Consider the following 8498-nt stretch of genomic DNA (forward strand, 5'->3'; position numbering starts at 1 on the left):
TGCAGGAGAGCCCCCTGCGGTGCTGACGAGCTTGGTGATGCGAGCGAGCCACTCCTTGTAGAGGTCGTCGACAGGGCGGTAGTGCAGGAGCTCACGTGCCAGGAGGAATGCGGCCTGCATGTCCGTGGGAGAGCGACGAGCGTGAGACGAGGAACTAGCTAGGGTTAGCGAAGGAGTGGTGGTGCGACCTTCCTGCCGCACCGACGGATGCAGCGACGACGCTTGCTGCTCGTTCCCCGCCGGGCCGGTTGTGGTGTTGGCGGCAAGCAACGGAGAATGACAAGGAGGCCCACTGACAAGAGCCGTCTGGGCGACGCGGGCGGCGAGAGCAGCCCGATGCTCGGTGCGAGCTCGGCGAGCATCCGCCATGGATGCGACGGAACGATGAAACGCAGAACCGTGGAAGGAGGATTTCGGCGCACCCTAACCTGGCACGCCAAATATCAGATATCGGGTTCCGGCAAAACCCTTAAGGTTCAAACTCTGAGGTGCGCACAAATATCTTCTCCCTATGGATCCACGCCCCAAAGCCTCATCGTGAATCTAAGCTACATGATGAACAACACAAGGGACGCAAGGTTTATACTAGTTTGGGCCACTGTTGTGGTGTAATACCCTACTCTAGTGTGTGGTGGTGGATTGCCTCTGGGGCTGATGATGAACAGTACAGAGGACGAACAGCCTCGCGAGGGATGTTCTTGAGCTGGTGCATAGTTCTACTTGGGATGGATTTGATCCTTTATACTGTGGTGGCTAGCTCTACTTATAGAGGCCCGGGTACTCTTCCCAAATATTGAGCGGGAAGGGAGCCAACAACGGCCATTTTGAAGGGGGACAACTAGTACAAGTTATCTTGACTAAAGTTGGTCTTCGACCGCCAAAGGCATTGGCGATGACGCCGTCTTGAGCTCCATGGTGACCTCCATCCTGCCGCACTGCTGGTCTTGGTCTCGTTGCACCAATATGGCAACTTTTGCTTGATGCCTCGTTACTCCGTGCCTGCGCTTGCCCCCTTTGCACCAAAGATGAAACGAGGACACTATGCAGGCTGGCGCCCGCCTGGTCCCGATCGTCATGGCTTGCGTCACGAGCACCTCATGAGGTACTCCTTGCCTTGATCTCTCCGCCTCCTCGCGAGCCTGCCTGGTGAGGCCGCCCCTGAGGTATCCTTGCATCGTCCGCCCCGCGAGGCTTGGCCCCTCGCGAGGGTCTTGAGCTTGGGTTGATGAAGATGGGCCGTGGTGGGCCACCCCTTGAGCCACACCGCAGGCCGCAGGTAGGCAAGTCTGGGGACCCCCGTTCCCAGAACACCAACAAATGTCACTACGACTAACAATCCAAAATGACTAGTGTCTGTTCGAGGGCCGGAATTTTGAAAACCATGTGGACTTTAGAGGTACTAAAGATTACCAAAATACATCTGAACCATTAAGTATAGGTAGTACTGAGCACACAACAAACGCTAATGACAGTCCTGCCTCATGAGTAATGAATCAATTAGAAAATGGGTGATGAGGAGTGGCTGCTGAGTGTTGAGGACGTATCTCAGGATAAGTCTGGTTGGCTTGGTGGGTGTTGCACGCCTGAGCCCTGAACGAACTAGGAAGGTAGGCACGGCGGTGCGCTCGGGCAGCGGTGACGTTGTTGGGCGAGTGGCTCCTGACCTCCTGTTAGTCTGGCGTCTCCTCCTAGAGTCATGCCATCCGGGGACGGCAAGTCACCAGCGAGGCAGGCAGCTGGGGGCGAGTAGAGATCGGAAGCGCACAGCAGAATAGAGGGGAATCGGGGCCTGGGACGACCCAAAATCCCAAGGTGGGCCGGCCCACCGTGGGCACCCTGTAGAGATACACACCCAAGCGGGGAACATGCATTTTTGAAACTAATTTAGGAACATTTAGCTGACCAATTAAACGAATCTGTTTTAATAATATCAGATTCGTATTTGAACAACTAAGCTTGTTTAGCTTGATGGGTGGAGCAGTGCTATTATGACACGAAGCACGTATTCTGATTGTATAGTGATCATAAAAGGGGAAACTCTAAGCATATTTTTTTAGCAAAAGAGGGTTTCCCCTCCGATTTCTATTAAAGAAACCACCATGGAACCAACATGATCAATTAAACCCTAAGCATGATCAATTAAACCGTATTATGACTGTGCCATGGCAGATTTGAAACTGCAAACCGAAGAAATGATATTTAGCATCCATTGTTTACTTCAAACTAAGAACTAAATTCTAAGAGCTGAAAAGAAAGTAGAGTAACCAAGTTAAGATCTATTTTCTGGTTGAGATCAAAAAGTTGAGGAGATATGAAGTACCACCTCTCTTGTGGTGCCGTGTAGGCATCGGGTGTGCGATGGCTGTCGGTGGCGTTGAAGCAGATCTGCAACGGCAGATGGGTGCATCGGGGGATAAGTCCCGTTGCAGTGGAAGAGAAGGTCATGTGAGCGGCCCTGGCAAAGAGGACGACGGCGCCGATGAAGCGAGAGGACGCGATGCAAGGCTATTGGTCCGTCGCCGTGGATGAGAAACGTCCATCTCTAGCAGTGGACGACGCGGTCTTGGTAGGTGCTCCGGCATGGTGGAGGACGGTGGCGATGGATGTGGTGGAGGACGGCGGCGATGGATGGGGTGGAGGACAGCGGCGATGGATGGGGTGGCGGACGGAGGCTGGTGTGGGGATGATGTTCTAGCGCGGACGGTGTATGAATGGGAAAATGGAGGGAGAGGTACGGGGAACCATATTTTTGGGATGCGCATGTCTGAAATATGGGAAAGTTACGAACTTAGCCCCCGTTTAAAATTTGGACGTCTCGTCGGTTGGGGATAGGACGATAATCTCGCATCTCACCAATATTTGCCCAGAGCAATTTCGAGTGAGGAGAGGGTGGTTGGCGCCCATGGTTGGAGCCCCACGGTGTATGAACGGGACTGACAGGTAGGGCGGTTGTGTCATGTCTGAGTGAAGTTACAAACTTGCCCCTCTTGAAAATATTTGCCCACATCGATTTCGGCCGAGTCGAATTTGTTTTGCCGCCCACCATGTATGAACGGGGAAATGGAGGGAGAAACAGAGGTCTTTCGGACAAGCTTGAATCAAATGTGTTTTGCCGCCCATGTTTGGCGCCCACAGTGTCAGAATGGGCTCAGAGGCGGTCGTGTCACGTCTAATTGAAGTTACTAACCTACCCCTATTTAGAGCAGTGGAAATCGGGCCGATGGATTGTCCGTGCAATGGGTAGACAACAATTTCCATCTCCCGAACACTTGGCTTCGGGCAGCCGATGTGGGAGTGGACATTTTTCCGCTTCTTTCGATTTTTTGGACAATAAGCATCCATGTTTACCCTGGCAACTAAATTCGAATCCATTTTGTATTCCTATGCAAATCTTTATAAATCATTCTATGTGTTTTTATATATCTTCAAAAGGACGACAAAGATTTATTCCACTATCATATATGAATATGGTTTACAAATGCTGATACTCAAATTCAGAAGTTAGAATCCAGTTTAAGGTGAATTCGAATATTTGGAACACTTCATGTCCAACTCAAGTGTCACACGCAACATAATGTGTACTCCCATTTAGCAAGCAATGTATCAAGATTCAAATACCAAGTCAATCAACGAAGAATGTACAGAACTAACAGACATATAAACACTTATAGAGTATATGGATCAATAATATCAACTAACATACATAAGCCAAGCCGATGTACTTTTTTTGCTACAACATCCTTTTTTTAGCCAAGCTACTACAACATCTTGGCCCTTTCCGATGCGTGCCACTTATGGTCCATCTATACTACTATTATTGCTGAATGCACATTCCGCCCGATTGGCATATTTGTAGGTCTGGCACAACAATCAAAATGAAATGGCTCCGAGTCTTATCAATTAATACAGACTTGTGCTCAAATAAAATTACAAACCAAAACACAAAAAACGAAAAACAATTATTACATGATCTCTAAAACAAATGGTTTGATTGATTACATGAACAAACAACACAAAGGTTATTCAACGATGGAAAGAACATTTCACCTATGATTTACCAAGTGGGAATTTAATTTCCTTTTTTCCTTCAGGACCTTACCAATGTGGTCAGTCTCAGCTTGCTTCATTTTGAAATCAACCAAATATTTAATGGTTGTCTTGAGTACTACTTGTGATTGTGCTGTTTGCTACCTCAACATGTCAACTTCATCTCTAAGTGCAGAAGTAGAATCTCTTTCTACCACTAGTTTAGCCTCTAGAACATCAGCAGTTGGCAATTCATAATGCACGATTGAACTGGTGCCACTGTTGTGGGATGATACAACGTCCATGGGGACCTCGCTCTTTGATCTTGGGCTAACCCGTTTTGCCGTTAAAGTTCCGATTGGATTCAGAAAAGTTGAAGTTAACAAAACATCTCAATTGGGAGTTATATCAGCAAACCAGTTAAACAAACAAGGAATTAAAGAGTTTCAATTGGATGCTGAAAAGTAGTTATTAACATCATTGTAACCCGTTGTTGCAGCAGCAAAGCAGTTAAACAAACAAGTAGCTATTTAAGTTCAGGCAAACAGGTAATTCTTAATAGTAAGTATCAAACACATAGATAGGCGTAGTCTATAATAGGATTAACAGGATGTGACATTATGTAATCAGTAGCAAACTAAATTAAGCCAAGCAACGTAATTGAACAATTTTGCAATAAGTGGCTAACTAAAATTCCGAGAAGCAGGTAACTGAACTTATGCTAGTTCTTTGTACAGGCACACTGCAACTTCTTTTTCGCTTACAAGGTTGTACGAAGGAGTCCATGGCATCAATTGCTTGGATACACAGTCCCAATACTTCTTTCTTCCCACACTGCATTGGTAAGTCAAATGGTTAATCTGGTAAGATGGTGCGTCCTTGATATGTTATATGAGGACGTGTAGTCAGACTAGTTGTAGCCACACACATCACACTGGCTTTTAGTGTATATTTCATGCGATTACTTTTGGCATATCGAGATCTAAGGAATCTACAATAGGATGAAAAGATTGGCATCCTTCACATTATTGGCAAACTCAGTTCATAGAAACAAGCAATTCAACCATTCCGTGGGTAAATCAATAGCGCCACTGGAATATTTTTCACTACCCAATCATACATGCAAAAAGGGGCGACGCCACCATAGGGGCTGGTATGGGCGGCCGCCTCGGGTGGCTGGAAAGTGTGCACCTAGTTCGAGTCGTCCAGGTTGGCCAAGGCTAGTTTTGTTCGTCCCAACGCACGAGCAGGCAATGTAAAAAATGAAGAACAGTGTTTCAATTTGGATGGGCCAATAACATAAGTGTAAGGCAGGCCCTATAGCAGGCTCGCGACCCAAACGAGCGCCTCCCATATCGATCGACAGCAGGAAAAATCCCAATTTATTCGCTCTAGCCTCCAGTCTGCTTCACTCCTAACCTAGCCGCCGCTAGACAGACCGACACAGCACTTCCTCGCGCCCTCGTTGGAGGGCGGTCGCCGGGCTTCAAGTGAACGGAAGGACATGAAGATGAAGATCCAACCCTGGGTGTAGCCTGTGCGGGAGGCAGCGGCGGCAACACGGGCATGGCTTCGAGCTTGCGCAAATGGACAGTCGCAACTTGCAAGATTAGCATGCGCAACGAGCAGGTACATCACATCCCTGATTATATCTAATTCAACTCTTCAATTTCTGGCCAATAGTTAAACCTGACGGTGTTGTAAAACTGCTTGTATGTAGGGAATCTATGAGAAAATGAAACCAATTTCTACTTATTTTATAACTCCTGCAATCAATACTGAACTGACTGAATCTGATGTATCTAATCAAGTTTCCGGTGCAAACATACAAGCTCATGTTGTTCTTGAGCCTGAAGTGTCTAATGAACAGACTGCTAATGAAGGATTTGATGCAAACATTTTACATGCTCCTGGTGATGAACATATAGTGTCTAATGAGGGATCTAATGCAAGCATTTTGCAAGCTCATTGAAGGATTTAGTGTCTAATGATGATCTGCTAGGTTGAGAGAGACATAGAGATTTGCAGGCATTGATGACAAGCAAATTATAGTGCATTTTCATAGCTTGAGGAAACATCGAGGCCATCTACCAGAAAGTCCCGTATCATGACAACATAGCATAAATACTTTTATAATTTGTTGTTTGAAACTATTGGCATACTTGTGCAGGATAGATATATTGATATGCAGTTTGCGCACTGGTTATAGGTGCAATTACACTTCGATATTTTCAGCCAAAGAGCGAATAATTCAAGCAGGTACAGACCATGTTTGTAGTCCTTATACACCATGTTGCATTTTGTGTTTTTTGGTGCTTGCATCATTTAGTGTTTATAATCTGCACTACTTTGGATCATTAGCTTGTTTTCAAAGTGCATGTACCTTTACATTTCTCAAGTTATGTTGATTTCCGGAGTGCAAGTGCCTTCGTATTTTTTAAGTTAAATGTTCGCCCCTGGTAACTTGAATTTGTCGATCCGCCATTACACACAAATCATACACGAATGCCATTATGAATTAAATGAAATGCAGGGACTTACGGTAGCTCGTTGTACAGGCTCACTGCAGCTCTGCTTGCACTTGGGATGTTCCATGTAGAAGTCCATGTTACCACTTGCTTGGATGTGCATGCCTTGTGCTCCTTGCATCCCCCTCTGCATTTTTGACACGGCAAATGGTTGATCAAATAAGAGGAATCGACCTTGATGTTGTACCGGAGGGCAGGTACTTACAAGGTTATACGGGTGTGCAGGATGTGTACCAGATCCCGTAGCGCCGTCATGCTTCACTAAAAAATGGATTTGCTTGTTTCAGATGATATCTCCAGAAGAAATAAGAGTTAAAGTCAGAGTTGCATAGGCGTGTAAGCTAAGAGACCAGTGAAAGGATATCCAAACATCGTCGGAACAGTGCACAAGGGAGTGATGTGTGGATACCTAGTTCGGGCCGGCGTTTGGGCATGCTTGCCTAGCTAGAGTGCGGGTCACTTCAGAGCCGTAGGGGGTGGCTGCGCTGGCGTTGGCTTGCCGCCCACGGATGCAGATCTTGAGTGGCAGCAGAGCGCTATGATGCGGTGGACGAGACCGTTGGTGAAGCCCCAATGGCCTCGGGGGGTGGAGGTGCGACGATGAGCTCGGTGAAGTAGCCCCGGTGAGCTGGGAGACGGTGTCGGTGAAGCGCGCTTGATGCGGTGGAAGTCGGTGTCTGTGAGGCACGTCGGTTGCGGCGGCCGACGTTGTCGGTGGACCACCCGGTGCGGTGGACGAGGGCGTAGATGAGGTAGCTCCGGTGCCGTGGTGAAGCACGACCGTCGTCTTCGTCGTCGTCGTCCGGCACAAAGGTGGGTAAAGAGATGAGACGAGGGGCGATTCGAACTTTGCTTGGGTTGGCGGCGAATTAGGGATTTGAGCAATCTGGGCGCGGAAGGGGACAATGGAGAAGGGAGATTTTGCAGGGCTGGAATTGAGGCCGCCAGATATTTCAATCCGAACCATGGAAGCGTGAACTTATTTTGTCGTTGTCCTTTTTTTTTGGGGGGGGGGGAGGGAGGGGCGTGGGTGGCTGGGTGCTACGTGTCCGTCCGACACACGCAACCACCACGACACGACCCTGGTCTGCCTGGTGCGCCTACATTTGAGAATGCAAATGAATCTTCATTCATTTGCAAACGAATGTGTATGTATTACCATGCCCGTGTTTTCCTTGCAGTAATTAGTTATTCGGAACGAGATACTTCCTCCATTCACTTTTGTAAGTCGTTTCAGACAACTTAAAATGAACTATTTTGCACATTGTCTGAAATGTCCTCAAGGTCTTATAAAAGTGAATAGAGGGAGTACTATAAATTAATTAATGAGGAGTTATTTGAAAAAAAATCAAAAAGGTATCCATGGTATCCACACTAATGTGGATTAGAGTGTGTGTCACATACTACCTCCGTCCGGGTTTATTGGTCCCCATTGTATTTCGTGCGAAATTTTGACTATAAATTAAACTAACAAAATGTTCATGCATGTCACCAAATATTATATTTTTGAAAACTATTTCAAATACGAATCCAATGAGATAATTTTTGTTGACATGCATTAACATTTTTTAGTTAAATCTTTAGTCAAAATTTGGCATAAACTACAAAGGGGACCTAAAAACCAGGATGGAGGTAGTAAATAGTTATTTGAATTAGTGTGTGTGTCACGTAGCGATCTCCAATTCTAACGTGGATTTCGCAATTCACTGTATCCATGCTACTTTTTAATACAAATTCATATGTATATGATGAACACCATGGTAGTGAGAAAACTTTTGGATGGATTCAAACATATGACCTACAAAATAGCACAACAAATTGAGTCAATGTCAACTTTTCAAAACCTAGTATGGCACGAATTCGAAATAATTACCCATATGCATGGTCCTCAGTTCAAATCTTACAATGTACACCGAATTGAAACGTCGATATTAAGTCTCGTAC

This window comes from Triticum aestivum, chromosome 3B (assembly GCF_018294505.1).
Source record: "Triticum aestivum cultivar Chinese Spring chromosome 3B, IWGSC CS RefSeq v2.1, whole genome shotgun sequence".
NCBI lineage: Eukaryota > Viridiplantae > Streptophyta > Magnoliopsida > Poales > Poaceae > Triticum > Triticum aestivum.